The sequence below is a fragment of the Rousettus aegyptiacus genome, unplaced genomic scaffold (assembly GCF_014176215.1).
Source record: "Rousettus aegyptiacus isolate mRouAeg1 unplaced genomic scaffold, mRouAeg1.p scaffold_m13_p_5, whole genome shotgun sequence".
Taxonomy (NCBI): domain Eukaryota; kingdom Metazoa; phylum Chordata; class Mammalia; order Chiroptera; family Pteropodidae; genus Rousettus; species Rousettus aegyptiacus.
The window spans coordinates 107,066,392-107,082,799 of record NW_023416308.1 but is presented as its reverse complement, the minus strand read 5'-3'; the positions used below and the strand labels follow the sequence as shown (position 1 = coordinate 107,082,799).

General features: G+C 50.6%; 1 protein-coding gene across 6 annotated transcripts in view; it reads right to left on the bottom strand.

Annotated features, from left to right (window-relative positions):
* The window catches only part of TSPAN18 (tetraspanin 18), a 173,051-nt gene that overhangs the window by 60,154 nt on the left and 96,489 nt on the right, over nt 1-16,408 (bottom strand). Inside the window, exon 1 of one of the 6 annotated variants that reach the window (XM_036221859.1) lies at nt 8,516-11,383. The exons of the other annotated variants lie outside the window; for them this stretch is intronic. The gene's annotated coding sequence lies outside the window, so the exon portion shown is untranslated. Of the gene's footprint in view, nt 1-8,515; nt 11,384-16,408 lie in introns of those variants that run through there. 6 annotated transcript variants of the gene reach the window in all.

Here is a 16,408-nt window from a genome sequence, read left to right as displayed (position 1 = left end):
CTGCCCAAGGTCTCTCGTTTTTGTCTAAAATGCTTTTTGGGCCCAATGCAATGAGGCAAAGTGTTGAACCCAAAGCAGGAGCCTGGGGTTACGCATCAGGATTGGGGAGCCATAGCCTAGGTCTCAGATAAACTTGCCTAGAAACAATTCTAAGTTGCAAAGATACAAGTATGCCTGTGTCTGTAGGTCATGAATAAAAATACATAAGCATCACACCCACTGTGTCTAGCACAGCGCCCTTTGCAGAGTGGAGATGCTTGACAAATGTTTTGTGGTTTGCTTTGATATAAAACATAATTTTATATTGCTGAGTGAGTGGGTAGAAACACCAGGAGGGTTCAAGTGCACTGGAGGAAAGATCCTTCCTCATGTGCTGATGCATTCCTGGAACGATGCAGCCAGCCAGACCAATGGCTTCATTTTATCAATGTGGAGACTGACCCAGAGAGGGGCAGTTACTTGTCCAGAGTCACACAGCAAGTTGGTGGCAGAGTAAGGCCTAAACCTGGGGTCTCCCCTGACTTGTGCCTGCGTGCTCTCTCCAGGGCTTCATCCTATTTTACAGTTGTCAGCCTCCTAGCCCCTAGAGCGGCCGAGGCACACCACTGGGCTCTGCTGCATGCCTGCCAGGTGGCCGCTGAGACAGGCCAGATCCGGCAATGGTTTCCTGGATCTGGTGTGAGAGGCAACACCCACAGTGGTCAGAAGCATGGGCTTTGGAGGTAGGTGGGCCTTGGCCCCATGCTGGGGCAACCTTATTCCAGAAATAGGACACTGGGCAACTCAAGTGTCCTCTCAGACCATCAGTCTCCTTGTCAGTCAAGGACTGAAGGGAGTTAAAATGGTTTTCATAAATCTGTGAAGCACAGAGAGGAGCATTTGGCACACAGCAGGAGCTCAATAAATGTTAGGGAAGTGACATAGGGAAGGATGTTGTGAGTGCCTGTGGGGGAGGTGGAGCACTGGACTGGGAGTTGTTCTGTGTCCTTGGCACATCTTTAGACAAAAATCTCTCAATTTCACCAGTCATTTGTTCCCTCTGATCCTAACTTTCTCTGCCCTTTCTGGCTCTCATAGGCCAATGTGGGCCCCCAGCCCAGGATACCTGCTTTTCCCTCTGGGCCACAAACTCCCCACAGGACCTCACACCCCAGCCGACACTTTCACCAGCCAGCAAAATGCAAATGTCATTAGCGCTCTGCAAGATGGTGAACGCTAATGTCACGCCAGAAGGCAGTCATCTCCTGAGAACTGGGGAGGTGTGGGGGTGGGACGCACGCCCCAAGAAGGGTGGCATTCTCTGCTTTTTCCAAAAGGGTATGATAAAGAAATAAATAAATGGCTGCAGGAAAGAAGTGACAATGGAGATTGTTTGAGCAGCATGCTATGCAGCTGTGCCTTTCTCACGGGCTCACCACGGCTGCCCGTGGTCTCTGCTTCTGCCAGTCCGGATGACATGTGTGTGTCGTCAGCCTCTCTGGGCCGCTTCCCCACACATACGTGACGAAGAGGCTCATCTGGGAAACCCCCTGTCTCCAACTCTTATTTCCACCCCAGCCCACACTTGCTCCCTGAAAGCTGCTGAGAGAAGCTGACCACCCACCCCCTTAACAAACCCATGGCAGAGGGAAGTCTTTGCTCCCACCTGGAGGTGGCCACAGTGGACCCCCGCAGACCCATGAGCAGGAGTCCTGGGTTCCAGTCCCAAGCGCAACTAACGTGCTGTGAGCGCTCAGGCACAGCCTGCCCTTCGTGGGCCCTTGGCCATCCCGTCTGTGAAAGGGCACCTGGGAGCCACGTCAGTCCCCGCAGTCTCTCAGTGCCAGTTCCGAAACCGGGGCTCTAATAAGACACAGGTAGAGGTGCCAGGGTAGGGCCCCTCCTCCTCTAATGTCCTTTGAGGACAGCACTGATGACCCCAGCAGGTCCATTCGGGCTTCCCAGAGGAGAAGGGAAGATGTGTGTGTGAGAGAGCAGGGTGAGAGCAGGGTGCTGCAGGTGGGGTGGGGGTGGGGGAGCAGGGGGAGCAAAGGCACAGAGGTCCCCAAATAGGGGGGGCCTCAAGCCAAGGCCGCCTGTCAGGGCGGAGTGGGAAATGAGATGTAAAAGTCCCGCGGTCAGTGCTACACGCCTTTCCTCATTTAATACTAACGGTGCTGTTATCCCCATTTTATTGATAAGAAACTGAGGCTCAGAGAAGTAACTGGGTAGCCGCATGGCTGTTCCACAGCAGGAGGAGTTTAAACCCATAGTCGATGTAAGAGCTGAAGCTCTTGATCACTGTGGGAGGCCGTCGTCTAGACTATTTAAAGTAGAATGTGAACTGGAGAAATTCAGAAGTGTGTGTCGTAAAAGCATGCAGATGAGTTCCTTGTCCCGTGAAAGTGGGCAACACTGTGTCTGTGCATGGGGCTGGGACAGCTCAGTGTGGGAATGTGTGTACATTGTAAACATGTGTCTGTGCCACTGGCAAATGAAGCCATGGCCCTGTGTCCAGGCCCAAAAGTGTCGAATGAGGAGGATATGACTGAGTGCCCGGCAGAGCTGGGGAGTGGGCAGTCAGAAGATCCTGGCCATTCGCAGTAGTCAAGGAAGCCCTGCTCTTCAGCTGCGAGCTGGGCCTGTCCTCACAGGTCTCCGGATCCCTCATTCCCAAAGGCTGAGCCCACTGCTCCCTGGGAGAAGGAGGCACTTCCTGCCTTTGGCCTGGCGTCTTCTGGGATTGGTCTCCTCCGTGGTCCCTCAAGCTGTCTGCCCCAGCTAGAGGAATAGATCCTGCAGATCAAGGCTGGCAGATACATGGGCTGCTGCCAGCAGGTAGAGAGGGCAGTGAGTGACTGACCATACTGGCTTACAAGGTGGAGAGAGGGCAACGGGGACTAGTAGCCGGGCTGTATTCCAGCCCAGGCCCTGCCACTACCACTGGCTGTGTGACCGGGGCAGGTAGCTGACTTCTCTGAGCCTCAGTGAAACCTCACAGAGCTGCAGAGATGACTCTCTAAGGGAAGTACGTGCAAACTGTAATGTGCTGTACCCATGAAAGAGCTGTGGTTCTAATCTCAGTGGCCAAGATAACGCAGGAGGCAGTAGAAAGTTCCTGAGGAGACTTGACGGAGAATCAGGTCAAAGCCTTTATGTAAATAAGTTCCCCTCTCCCCTCCCCTGGGCCTCTGTTTCCCCACCTATAAAAATGAGGGTCCTTAAGCCCAGATATGGAGTAGAATTTGCCCCTCGGTGTCTAGTTTTCTTTATCATGATTTGCTATTAACATCATAGCTGGATTTCATTTGCCAGAAACCAGAAGCCATTCACGCAGCAGTGAGCTGAGCAAATGGGGGCCAGGACTGGTAAGTTTTGATGGAGGAGAGAGGAAAATAGTTTTACATTTGAGTCACTGACCTAGAAGGAATGTGACAATTCTAGGACAACAGAAGGAAGCTTGTGGAAGGGAGGGAAGCAGAGGTGTTGAGAGTTGATAGAACCCAGATGAAGCGTTTCCCTCAGTTTTCACTGGGCTGGCCCTGAACGCCACGAAGACACAGGAGTTGTTTCCTGGAGGCCACAGGTAACACGCACACTCGCTCATCTGGTGAGTGGTAACTGATCATCTGCTGTGAACCTGGGACTCTGGGGGTGCCAGGGATGAGTGAGGCACAGGCCACACCTTCAAAGGAGCTCACTGGTATGGGGAAGAAAAGGTAATGGCCTTCTCTCGGTTCAAGGTGGTAAAGGAGGGCTCATCACATGGCTCTGAGTTTAGAGGAGGGAGGGGCCCCTTCCTTCTTGAGCCCCCGGGAAGGCTTCCTGGAGGAGGGAGCGGATTTGAATGTATGGAGAGGAGAGGAGGGCACTGTGGGCAAAGGGACCAGGGTGAGCAAAAGGCATGGAGGTACCCAAGTGTGGGATAAGTATTCAGGACTCTGAGCCAAGGCTGCCTATTGGTGCAGGGGCTGGATGATTACAGTCCTCGAATGCTAGGCTGAGGATGATGAACTCTGTATGCAGGCAATGGGGAGCCACTGAAGGCCATAGAGCAGAGGTGTGCTCCAGGTAGGTGAAAAGCAGGAGTGAGCCCAGGCAAGTGGACACAGATGCTGGGAGGATGAAAAGAAGATGGGCAGGGCCTGGTGGCGGTAGTGGGAGACCAAAGGGATGGTGGCGGGAGGGGGGACCCAACACTGGCAGGCTGCGGGGAAAGCAGACAGGTCTAGGAGGGAAGATGATGACGACACTTAGACGCGTTGGGTCTGCATCCCAGCTCTGCCACCGTCATCACCTGTGTGGCCTCAGACAGGTCATGTAACCTCTCTGGGCCGCCCCTGTAAAGTGGAAAAAAATAAAGCCACTCCGTAGGGATGTAGGATTCAACCAGATAATATATGAGAAGCACTCCGAATACATTAAGTGATTGTCGGATGCTTGCTTTCTAAAATTTAAGCACTTACTGCTTTTATTAATTAGTGGTGTGTTTCCCTATTACAAATAAGGACACCAAAGCCCAAGGTCAAATGACTGGCTAGAATTGGCAATGCTGGGCCTCAAATCACAGGAGAAGCAAGTTATGAGCAAATAAACCTGGGATGACTCAGAAAAGAGTCTTGATTTTAAAATATTGCTAAAGAAAGGCCTGTTTTATGACTTTTGCACTGTGTGCTTATTAAACCCAAGCTATAAATGTGACCTAATAAGTAAAATGAGTTAAGTTAATGAAAAAAATCAACCTTCAGTATGGATCCATATTACCTAATGACAGTCCATAAACATAAACATAAAAATTTAAAATACAAGAATGAATTGCAATGCCTAGCAGCTCAAGGGTTCTGCAATTTCTCTGTCTGAAATAAAAGCTATTGATTTTAGCTTGAATTCTCATTGCTCATGAGTGAGTCTTTGAGAAGTCATAAAGGAAGGAATTATTTCTGCTTGTTTACTCACTAAGGATCGGATATATTGAATTTAAATTGTCTCCGATTCCTAATTAGTATAAACCAAATTAGAATTCTAGTACAGTAGCTCTGGAGAGGCCCTTGGAGGCCTCTAAGCTTAGTTTTGTTTGATAAACCTGGAACTCAAGGGACAGAGAAGAATGGCTTGCCCAAGAGCACACAGCAGGTAGGGTATAATCCAAGCTAAAACCAGGGCTCCTGGCTCCCAGGTCAGCGTCCTGCTCTGGTCCCTACAGCCTCTGGCATCAGATCATCAACTCTAGACCTGATGGGTGTGCTGGGGTGTTACCTCGGCTTCAGTGCAGGTGGCTCCTACAATAACTTGCTCTCCCGGCTGCTAGGTTAAAGTAGCCTATCCAAGAAAGGAATCTCAAAACCAAACAGTCTAACACTGATAGCACAATGAGTTCTAAGACACTCTAGCATGTTGTAATGTAGGGGGCCCTTGAGCCCCTGTGCCAAACCCGGGGAAGGCAGCTCAGCTGGGATGGAGGCACACACCAGGGGTTCAGTTCTGAGAGGGGCTTCAGGATGGCACAGCCCCAGGGCTAGGCAAGTGGCCCCCAGGGGAGGGTTGGGACACAAAGCCCTCACTGTAGGGGGGGAAGGGGGTGTTCTCTTAATTCAGCCAGGCCCTGTCACACACACACACACACACACACACACACACACACACGCACACGCACACACACACACGCACACACACACAGGCACACACACAAATGAGCACCAGAGTGACCAAGGTGCTTTACATGTGGCATGGGTACGCGTGTATATGTATGTTAAGCTTCAGCCTACACGCGATTATGAAGCAGATGTTTAATTACTACCTGAGTGTTATTAATCAACACGATTAATACACAACCCGTACCACATAATTACTTTGCAATTACACCAAAACGAAATATTTTACTGCTGAGGGTTTGCTAATTACCCGGCTTTGCCAAAGGACAGGTATAATGGGCAGCAATTTTTCTTCCTTCTTTCCCTTCCTTTCCTCCTTCCCCTGCCCTCTCATTAGTCTTCTGGGATGATATCCTCACTACACAGAACTGGGAACCCAGGCAGCCTGCTGGCCTCCTAACCAAGGTGCTGCTTCTGTACTCAGGTCAGTTTTAATGTGAACCCTAAATCGCCTGCCCTCACTTCTCAGCTCTCCAGCTTGGAAGAGCATGTGCTCTCCAGAAATAAAGCCGGCCTCCTGCAGGCCTGTGATGGAGAGGCAGTGTGGGGCAGGGGTCACGCTGGGAAGCTCTGCCCACAGCTGCCTGGAGTTGAAGCCTAGCTATACCAGTTACTGGCTATGTGCTGTATGTCAAGTTAACCGAGCCTCAGTTTCCCCATGCATAAAACGGAGACGATAATGGCAATTACCTCAGGGTTTTTTGCATTTAATGAAACAGGTGCATAAAGCACTTAGCACAGTACCTGGCACAGAGTAAGGCTTTGGTAATACCTATTCTAACTATTATAGTTATTACTTACCCAGAAATGGCCCTTCCAGGAATCCTCCCAATCACAGTCTCTCAAATGTTCAGGTTTTTGGATTCCCCTCCCCCATCAGCTCAGTCCCACATACTTGGACACATCTTACATTGGTCCCTCCCCTCGAGCTCCCTCTCCCATCATCCTCCCTAAGCCAAGCCCTCATCCTCGTCTCACCTGGCCCACAGTCACAGTGTCCACACTATCTCCCTACTGCCCACCCCTGCCCCTGTTCTATCTTCCACTGGGCGGGGAGACGGATCTTCAGGAGTGGGGCTTAGGCCACGCCACTCTCCCACCCAACCACCTTCCGTAGGTCCCCATCGCCTATGCAGCAAGGTCCACCACCTCCTCCGGATTTTTAGGTCCTGGAAGATCACTAATGTCCCAAATTCTACCTTCATTTCTTGGGGCATTAACATAGCATGAGCACCTAAGTTTTTAATGAAAGAAAGAATGAATGAACGAATGTCTTGTTAGATTTTAGAGACATAAGGATGCCAAGCCGGAATGTCCCAGAGCGTTTTACAAGCCTGCACATCTCCACAGACTTGGGGTTTATCCTTCATTGTTCATGTACAGGCTATCTTGGTTCTCCCCCACTTCTCCTGACAAATGTCTTTCCTAAACCCAGCTGCATTTAAGAACAGTCAATCTTTTAGGGCACAGTAACCATATGTCTAGCTGAGCAAAGAGACCATATAAGGGTCCTAAGATGCAGGGGCCCATGTGTGGTCTGCTTGAGAGGCGCGTGGAAGGGACCTGGTGATAGACTCTGGCACAGACAGTCCACACTGAAGAGAGAGTCAAGAGTGTGTGCATGGGTGCATGGTGTGTACACATTCGCATAAGCAGGGCCGATGTAGCTACTCCTGACTATGAAGCAACTCTTTCAGTTGCCAAAATATCAAATAATGTGAACCATTCATTCAATTATTCAATAAGCATAAGATTTCAGATGAAATGCATAAAGAGGCCATATAGGTCCTGCATTTTCCTTCTTTGTCTGAAGTTCAAGCCTTGGTCTCTGGAGCTCGGAAGCCCCCTTCCAAGAAGTGGATGAAAAGGATTCCAGGGAGTGTTGGCTCTGTTTCGCTTGCCTGGGATTTAAATAAATCTCCCTGATCAGCCACAGGGAAAGTGCCCTGCCATCCACCTATGGGTAGTGGCAGACGAGAAACAGGAAGCAAGACTCCTCCAGGTAAAGACAGGGACAGGTGCTCGCTGCCAAGACACAGTTGTTTTCACTGAGAGGCAGCCGCTCCTCTGCTGGCCAGCACTCAGGCTGTAGATGATGAAGGCGGCTGAGAACAGAAGCTTCCTTCCTCTCCCCACCGGCCTCCATGACCCCTGCCCCCACACGTTCTGGCTCTTCACTCATACGCATGCACGCACCACCACCACGCTTACACACATGCACGCACGCATTCATGCACGCACACGCAGCAAAGTCTGGGTTGAAGCGATAAGGTCAAAGGGTTAAGAATGTTGACAAAGAGGCAGGAAACCTTTGTTCACAGCTCTGTGTGCCCTGGGCAGGTGCCCTCGCTGGCCTTCTACTTTCTTCGCTTTAAAATGATATAGAGGTATTTAATGATCTTCAAAACTCTAGTGAAAGGAAGGGGCTCAGTCTCCACAGATGGGTAAAGGTGAGGTGAAGAGGAGTCTGAGAGTCTGAGTCTCAAGGATGAAATGACCTGTGCTTGGGAGAAAGCCCGCTGGGTGCCTACCAGGCCAAGAATCAGGGTCCCCTGCACCTTGCCTCATCGGTCGGTGAGCTGAATCCAAATGTCCACCTCTCGTTATGTGTCTTTGGACACTCTATGTGAACTCTGAGCCTCAGTTTCTTCATCTGTGAAATGAGGACACCGACACTTCTCATTCGCAGAGTGAAATAAGAAGACACAGGAGCTCGTCCAGCACGGTGTCTGCCCCAACCCCAAGTAAGCCTCAGCGAGTGGAAGCGATATTAGCATTATGATTATAGCTCTGCCCACATCCTGGGGAAGCCCCGGCCAGGCAGCTCACTCACCCACCCCTCTGCGCTAACCTCAGGCCAGCAGAAACCCCGAGAAGTGGCTTACCTTCACCCTTGTCCTCACCGGGCCCTCTGGCAGCCCCAGCCCTGAAGGGGGCCTCTCCTGACCACACCTCAGCCACATATAGGCACTGCTCGGGTGTTGACTTTATTAAAAAAGAGACAACTGGCTCAACATAGAGTCACTTGTGCTAAGTCTCACGTTGGCAAACCAAGGCTTAATATCGAACCTAATTACAGTTTCAGCCTCTCCCAGGAATGTAATCTTAACCAGTCTGTAATTTCCTGCTCAGCACTAGTGAGGTGATCCCCAAAGACCCCTTCCATCCCACAAAGGAGGGTGACCTAAGTCCGAAACTATCCATTCTTTGCTAGAAATTTCCTTTTCCTGCCCATTCTGCCTATAAAAGCCTTTCGTTTTTTACAGCTCTTGATAGTTCCATTCTATTTGCTGGATGGGATGCTGCCCAATTAATGAATCATTGAATAAAGCCAATTTGATCTTTTAATTTACTCAGCTGTTTTTTTTTTTTTTTTTTTTTTTTTAACAACATTGGTCCTCTGGACAAACAGTGGCCACTCCTTGGAGCCATGGGGAAAGAAGTCTGGCATTAGGGGTTATAATCTCACCCCACATGTGTCGTTTTTTAATAAGCAGAGAATATCTGTGTGTCCTCACTGAATAACAATGGGAACCGATCAGTCATTTGGAGACAAACACTTCTGGGCAAATCTCAGGCCTTGGCTGACCCTGACACTAAAGGTTCCAGCTATGATTCTCACCCCTGGAGGAAGGGAGCTGAGAACAATGGCCTTCTTTTCTCTCTAGGCCCTGGGGACAGGAGCTCTTGGGGATTCACACTATCCATCTCCCAGGAGGGAGGGAAGGAGCTCACCTGGGCCAGACCTGGCAGGAGAGACACTATCCTGGGACAGTCTCTACGCAGACGCAGACAATGAGAACAGAAAACCTGATTCTACCCATCTAGCAGGTGCTGAGGGCCTACTGTGCACTAGGCCCAATGGGGCCTCTGTCCATGTGGCATCTGATGCATCCTTGAATAGACCTTATGGTGGAGGGGTCACTAGAGACGCTGGGAGGTCAATGACTCCAACAAGTGGCAGTAAGAGGTTTCATACCTACGTCTGTGATGAGGTACCGCAGCTGATGTTTTCTTCCTGATTCCAAAGTAAAGGATTAGGGGGTATGCTGGTGCTGCACCGGCACCCCAACCCCTTTCCTAGATGGTGCACAGCTTCCCCCAACCTCAACAGTGCTGGCTGCTAAGGTCTCCACCTGCACCTTCTCTGGGAGGACTGCTGGTTTCTGGCTGTTCGGAGGGAGCCACATCACCCAGAGATGCCTGGGAAGTCACACTCCTGTCCCTACCCTCGAGCATGACCTGTGGCCCTGACAGCATATGCTGGGCACAAACTCGATGATGCCATTCACACTCCAGAGCTCCCCATGGATCTGGCTCAGCCGGACTGCTCTGGAACCCCAAAGTTGCTTAGCTTTTTCCTTTGCCTTACCCTGTGCACCACGCCTGTATGCAGGTCTCCCCGAAGAATCTTCCTTCAATAATTCTTCCTTCAATAATTCCCTTGTACAACCACCTCCGCTCAGGTTAGGGAACCCGACCTAAGACACAGGGTGCCCACAAAGGAGACAGACACGGTTCCTGTGGTCAGGGGACTCAGCTCAGTGGGAGTCGAGCCTGAGATGCTCAACCGACCATGATCCAATCTTTTTGACCATGACCATGACCATAACCATGGGAAAGGCTAGTGGCTAGGGTCATCCCTGGGCAGAGCTTGTGCAACTCCAAAAGGAGGGAGAGTGTGGGCCTCCCCGTGACTGCTCCCCTGGTGCCATTCCGGCCTTTCCCCACATCACAGGTCATAGCATCGCAACCTCTCAAACGATCCTCACTGACTCTGGCTCCTCCCCCCAGCCCCACTCCCAATTCCTGTTATGCTGCAAACTGTGCAGCTCAGCCAGGCGGTAACAGGCAGAGAATGGGGATTTTTACCTGTTAATTTGGTTTCTGAGCCCCTGCTGCTTGCCAAGACTGAACTGCTCCCAGGCAGGCTCCGAAATGGGGGAGGGGGAGCAAGAAGCAAATGGGGGACGACTACACTGGCAGTCGCTGGGGGGTCCCCTGACGGTGAGGGTGGCCAAGTGGGGTGGGGTGGGGGAGGCAGCCTCCCTGGATCCTAAAGCAGGAAGGGGGCCTGGTTCCCAGGTCGCCCCACTCTTCCCCATCCCTCACAGAAAGAGCCCACTGCTCAGGGTCAGAGGTGAGCTCGGCCAGGCATAGGAGACCCCCGCCCTTTCATCCTTCCTCCCTAGTGTACCTTGAGCCCTCGCTACCCTGGGCATCATACTACATTTAATCCTCTCATCTTTCTCCATCCACCCACACAAGGTAGCTATCCTCATCATCGCCTCCCTATAGAAGTAGAAACTGAGGTTCGAAGAGGTGATGTAGCCTCAAAAGTTCAACACGGCCTTACCACATGACCCCACAAATCCCACACCTAGGTATACACCCCAAAGAACTGAAGACGGGGACTAAGCAAACACACATGCTCATAGCAGCACTTCGCCGAAGCCAAAAGGTGGAAATAGCCCGAATGCCCGTTAAAGTCTGAATGGACAAACAGATGAATGTGAAAGATCCACAAAACAGACTCGTATTCAGCCAGGAAAAGGAGTGGAGTCCTGCCACGTGCTGGCACATATGCGACTCTCCAAAACATGACGCCAAGCGAAAGGAGCCAGACACGAAAGGTCACATACGGTATCGTTCCACTTACATGAAACCTCTAGACTCGGCAAACTGATAGAGACAGAAAGAAAAGTAGTGGATGCTAGGGGCTGGGAGGCGGGCTCCCGATGTGCATGAGGGGTGTTTTTGGGGGGGTGGGGGGGAGGGGGTCATAGAAACATTCTGAAACTAGGTAGAGGTGGCGGTTGTACAACGTTATAAATGTTCTAAATGCCATTGATGTGTTCACTTTAAAATGGCTAATTTAACGTCATCTGAATTTCACCTCGATTTTTTTTTAACAAGGCGGGCGATGGCTGGGGGGCAGGGCCAGCGATGTAACTCACTGAAGGTCAAAGAGCTGGTAAGTGAGGGAGCCCAGACTCACACTTGGTCTCGCTGACTGCGGGGCGCACCCCTGGCCGCCATCCTCCTCCGTTGCCTGCCCTGTGCTGTCCCCCATCAGGGCCATTGCCTCTGCTTGTGCCAGGAAGGCCCTTTCTCCCCATTTCTGTTGCCCCAAATCCTACGTTATTCAAGGGCCTTGGTTACAAGCCACCCCCGTCCCTGAAGCCTTCCCTGATCTCGTTGGCTTTCTCTCCGCCTTGGAGCCCCTAGCCCTGTGCCCTCCCCCCACAGCAAGCTCCCCCATCTGCCTCCTGCCAGAGGGAGCACCTTACAGGGCTTTACTTCACTCCCACCAGGCTGAGGGAATAATCACACTCCCAGGGGCCTCGTGAGGGTTAAATGCCAGTGAAGCACGCGGAGTTCTCGGCTCTGCGCTTGGCATGCAGTGAGTGCTCCATACGCGGTGGCTGTTAAGGGGCTGGGACTCCTCTCCCCTGCCCTGGCACAGGCTCTGCTCCCGGCAGAGCTCCTCAAATGCTTGTGGAATGAAAGGGGAGAGACAGACAAATGCCCCTGACAAGGCGGCACTCTCCTACCTGTTTTCCCGCCGGGCAGGAAGCCTGGGTTGGTTCACAGTTTATAATAAACGCAAATTCATTTCCTCTTGGCCAGATTGGCCCTGGTATGCACACACCCAGAGCCGGCTGTTTCTGTTGAATGTCTGGGGCTCCTTGAACCAGCCGAGCCCCCACTGAATTGTGGTGTTTTGTTCCATGAGGCACCTCCACTGCCAGATTCCACAGGTCGGGAAAAATCGGAAATTCTGGTCTCTCGGGAGACAGGCCCCTGCCACGTGCTCTCTCCCCTGTCAAATCACAGACCCACCCCAAACCACAGCTGGCAAGACCATTGACATTCGAGAAACAGATACCCATTAAACACCTGAGATGCGTGTCAGGGGCGGAGACAGAGGTGGGAACAGGAAGACCTATTAGCTGCGAGCTGGAACGCTGAGCTGGGAGTGATCTGGATTCTGCCGCTTCCCGGCTCTGCGAAGTGCCGGACCAGTCATGTAACCCCTCTGCGCCTCGGTTTCATCATCTGTAAAATGGGTCATAAGAGGACCCGCACCTTACAGGGTGATCGTAGATATCAAAAGAGATACTCAGTGCGAAGTGCTCCGCACATTCCTGGTACAAAGCAAAGGCTTCATCAATGCGGCGGTTATTGCTATTATTATTCCCCTTTACGGATGCAATAACCGAGGCCCAGGAAGGCCAGTAGGAGTCTGGGAGAGTCACATGATCCCCAAGCTGATGCTGTACTCAGCAAGCCCAGTTTTTAGGTGAGACATAACTGGAACGGTCAGCGCTGCCTTGGCAAACTGGCTTCGGCGATGGCTCAGCCCCTAGGCGGACATGCCACAGGCCACCCTTACGTAGTCGCTTGTGCGTGGACTGTATGCTCTGGGGAGGGTCACGGGAGGCAGCACGGAAGGTGGAAAGAACACAGCGCTGAGAGGCAGACGACTCACCTATTTCCTGGCCAGGTGACCTCGAGTAAGTCACAGAGCCAGGCTTTTGTCCCCGTGGTTTTCTTGGTTTGGAACGCCATACCCCTCTTCCCCTGCCTGATAAACTCCTGTTCATCCTTCGAGACCTAATTCACACGTTGCTTCCTACATGAAGCTTCCCATCTCTTCCGGGGCAAGATGGCTACTATTAGGCTCTCACTGCATTTTCTTCAACCTGCAAGTTTCGCGAGGGCAGGGACTGTGTCTGGTTTTCTGCTTTGTTCTCTGCAATGTCCACTGAGCGCAGTGTCGGCCATGCAGTAAAAGCTCAATGGATCATGAATGAGTGTCCATTACTGTCCCCTCCACATTCCTCCACCCCCGTGATGTCCTGCATTGAGTGCTGACCTGAGACATTACATATATCTTACTCGCCAAAGTTCAAATGCCCAAGCACAGGATTCATTTGACTGTGTCCCCCTGCCCAGAACTGGGTCAGTCCTCGGTAAAAGTCTACTGGACATGGTTTTTCTAATAATTGTCCTGCTTACCTCTCTGGCTTAAGCTAATGAATAAGCAGTAAGACAACCATCAGCGAAGCACTTTATGAATCAAAGGAATTACATACATGTAAGTTATTGGCATTAAGAATAATCCCAAACACCCGATAGTGCCAACCTTTCCAATACACTTTTGGAAGCTCTTTTGAATCTGGAATGGAATATAGTTGATGATGCCAAGAAATTCACTTCAAACAAAACGAGGCGGATAATTAGGAAGCCCTCACTCCAGGGAGAGCGAAGAGGCAGGGGCATCCCTGATCAAGCCTCTCTGTTTTGTTGTTGACAATGAGACATGCCAAGGATGGGGTGGAGGGCTGGGAACCTCCTTTCCCACTGATACTTGAAGCAGAAAGAGGGGGCTCTGGGACCAGAGAAATCCAGCCTGGCCGCTTGCCAACTTTGAGATCATGAGTGAGTTCCTTGAACCCCTTATCGTCAGGTGGTGTGGGGTGCGGAGAGGTGGAGGGGGAAGGTGCTCACCCCAGTGAGCGGCAGTGAGCACGAGACAATGAGGTAGTCAGATGGGGGCGGTCCTGGGTCCAGCCCGAGGAAGCTCTCAGTAAACATTCATTCTGCCTCCTCTCAGACTATCCTCGGGCACAATTAACAGAGTGACAAAACAAACCACAGAATGGGAGAAGTATTTGCAATATCTGTTCATGACACAGGACTTATACACAGAATATATAAAGAATCAATAAAAAAACAAGATCAAGTTTAAAATTGGGCAAAAAAGGTGACACTTCCGCAAAGAAGATATCCAAATAGCTGATAAGTCTATGAAAATGTGCTCAGCATCATTACTCACCACGGAAATGCCAATAAAAATCACAATAAAACATCACTACAGAGCCACCAGCTGACTAAAACGGAACAGACGTATGATGCCAAATATGAGGAGACGGGGCAACTAGAACTTTCCCTCACCGCTGGCAGGAGCAACCAATGGCACAACCACTCTATTTCATGATGTCTATTAAAGTGAAACCCGTGCCTACCCTATGACAATTCAGCATTTCCACTCCCAGTCACATACCCAAGAGACATGACTGCGTATGCCCCCGAAAAGGTGTGGACCAGAATGCGTGCTGCAGCTTTATTCATAAGCACCCAAAATGGGAGCAAGTAAATGCTCATTCCCAGAAGAAGAGATAAAAATAAATTGATGATATATATATATATTCATATATAAATATATATTCATACAATGGAATCTTATACAGCAATAAAACAGAACCAACTGTTGCTATACGCGGCAACATGGATGAATCATAAAATCATTATGTTGAGTGAGCTAAAGAAGCCAGACCTGGAGGAGTTCATGCTGTATGATTCCATTTACATGAAGTTCAAGAACAACAGCTTGATAGTGATAGGATTCAGAGTAGTAGTTACCTAGGGGTACAGGGGAATAGGGAAAAAGTTTCAGCTGGAATGAGGCACAGGAGAGCCTTCGGGGCAGAAGAAATAGTAACGTTCTGTATTTTGATCCGGATGGTAATTACTTGGTATATGAAAAAGTGTTGAGCTGTGCACTGGAGATGTATGTACTTTGCTGTGTACACATTATTCCTAAACAGGACTTAAAAAAAATTACCAGAGTTGAGAGTACATTGGATCAAACCATCTCTAAGGCGTACTAGCCCTATCTGTTTATGATTCTCAGAGCCTGGAGAATGATTCTCAGGTTCTAATGCTGGAATTCAGGGATTCTGTGCTTCCTTTATTCTTTGCTTCCCTTTCGTGTCATCTGGCTTGCCTAGAGAGGCCCCTTCTCTTGCTCCCTTTCCCTCCGATTTTGTAAGTCAATTAGCCACTCCTGGCCTCATCACCCCATCTGTAAAAAGAGTGTCATGCTGCCTGGACTCCCCTCCAAGAAAGAGAAACATCTCATGCACAGAAAATGCGCTGCACATGATAGAGCAAAAATGCTAAATGCATTCCTAGAATTGCTAGCAGATGTATCTTTGCATGGGGTCAAGTACATTTGGGCAGAATTGCAGTTACTACGATGCGATGTGGGTGTGCTTTAAAAATCAAACTTGGCCCACGTGTGTTTCTTTGGCATGAAGGCACCTGAGACAGTGACCATAGAACAAAAGTCATCGTGGGGAAGGGACGGCCACAGGTTTGACCTGGGAAAGGATGATGCTGGCATGGTCCTTCAAGCGATGGGGCCAGAAGCCATGCTAGTGCATCCTTGAAGGAGACAGAGGCGGTGCCTGGCCTCATGCTTCTGCCAGCCTCTCAAAGGAGGCGGCACCAGAGCTGGGCTCTAAGCTGGGCTGCTTCTGCCCTGAGGTGCTGTGCGACACTGGCCACCTGCTTTCCACGTCTGGAGCTTCAGCTTCCCTACTGCACACTAAAAGGGTGGGCAGACCATATTTAGAAGCCCTTCCAACTATAACCGTTTAGCCATTTACAAATTGCTTACTTCTTAAAAATCGAAATCACATCATGTTCCTCCCTACTTAAAACCTGATCTACAGCTTTGCATTAGACTTATAAGAAAGTCTAAACCTGTGACCAAGTCCTCGTGGTCAAGTCCCTGCCAACGTTCCTGGCCTTGACTGGAACCACTCGCCCATCTCTCATGAGTCCTCAGCCACAATGCTCTTCCTCCCATCCTTGAACACTCAAATCCATTCCTGCCCCGCATTGCCCCCTCAACCCAGAGCCCTCCTCTCCCCAGCTCTGCATGTCCAGGCTTCATGTGCTTTAAGGCATCCGCTCAGAGGTCCCCT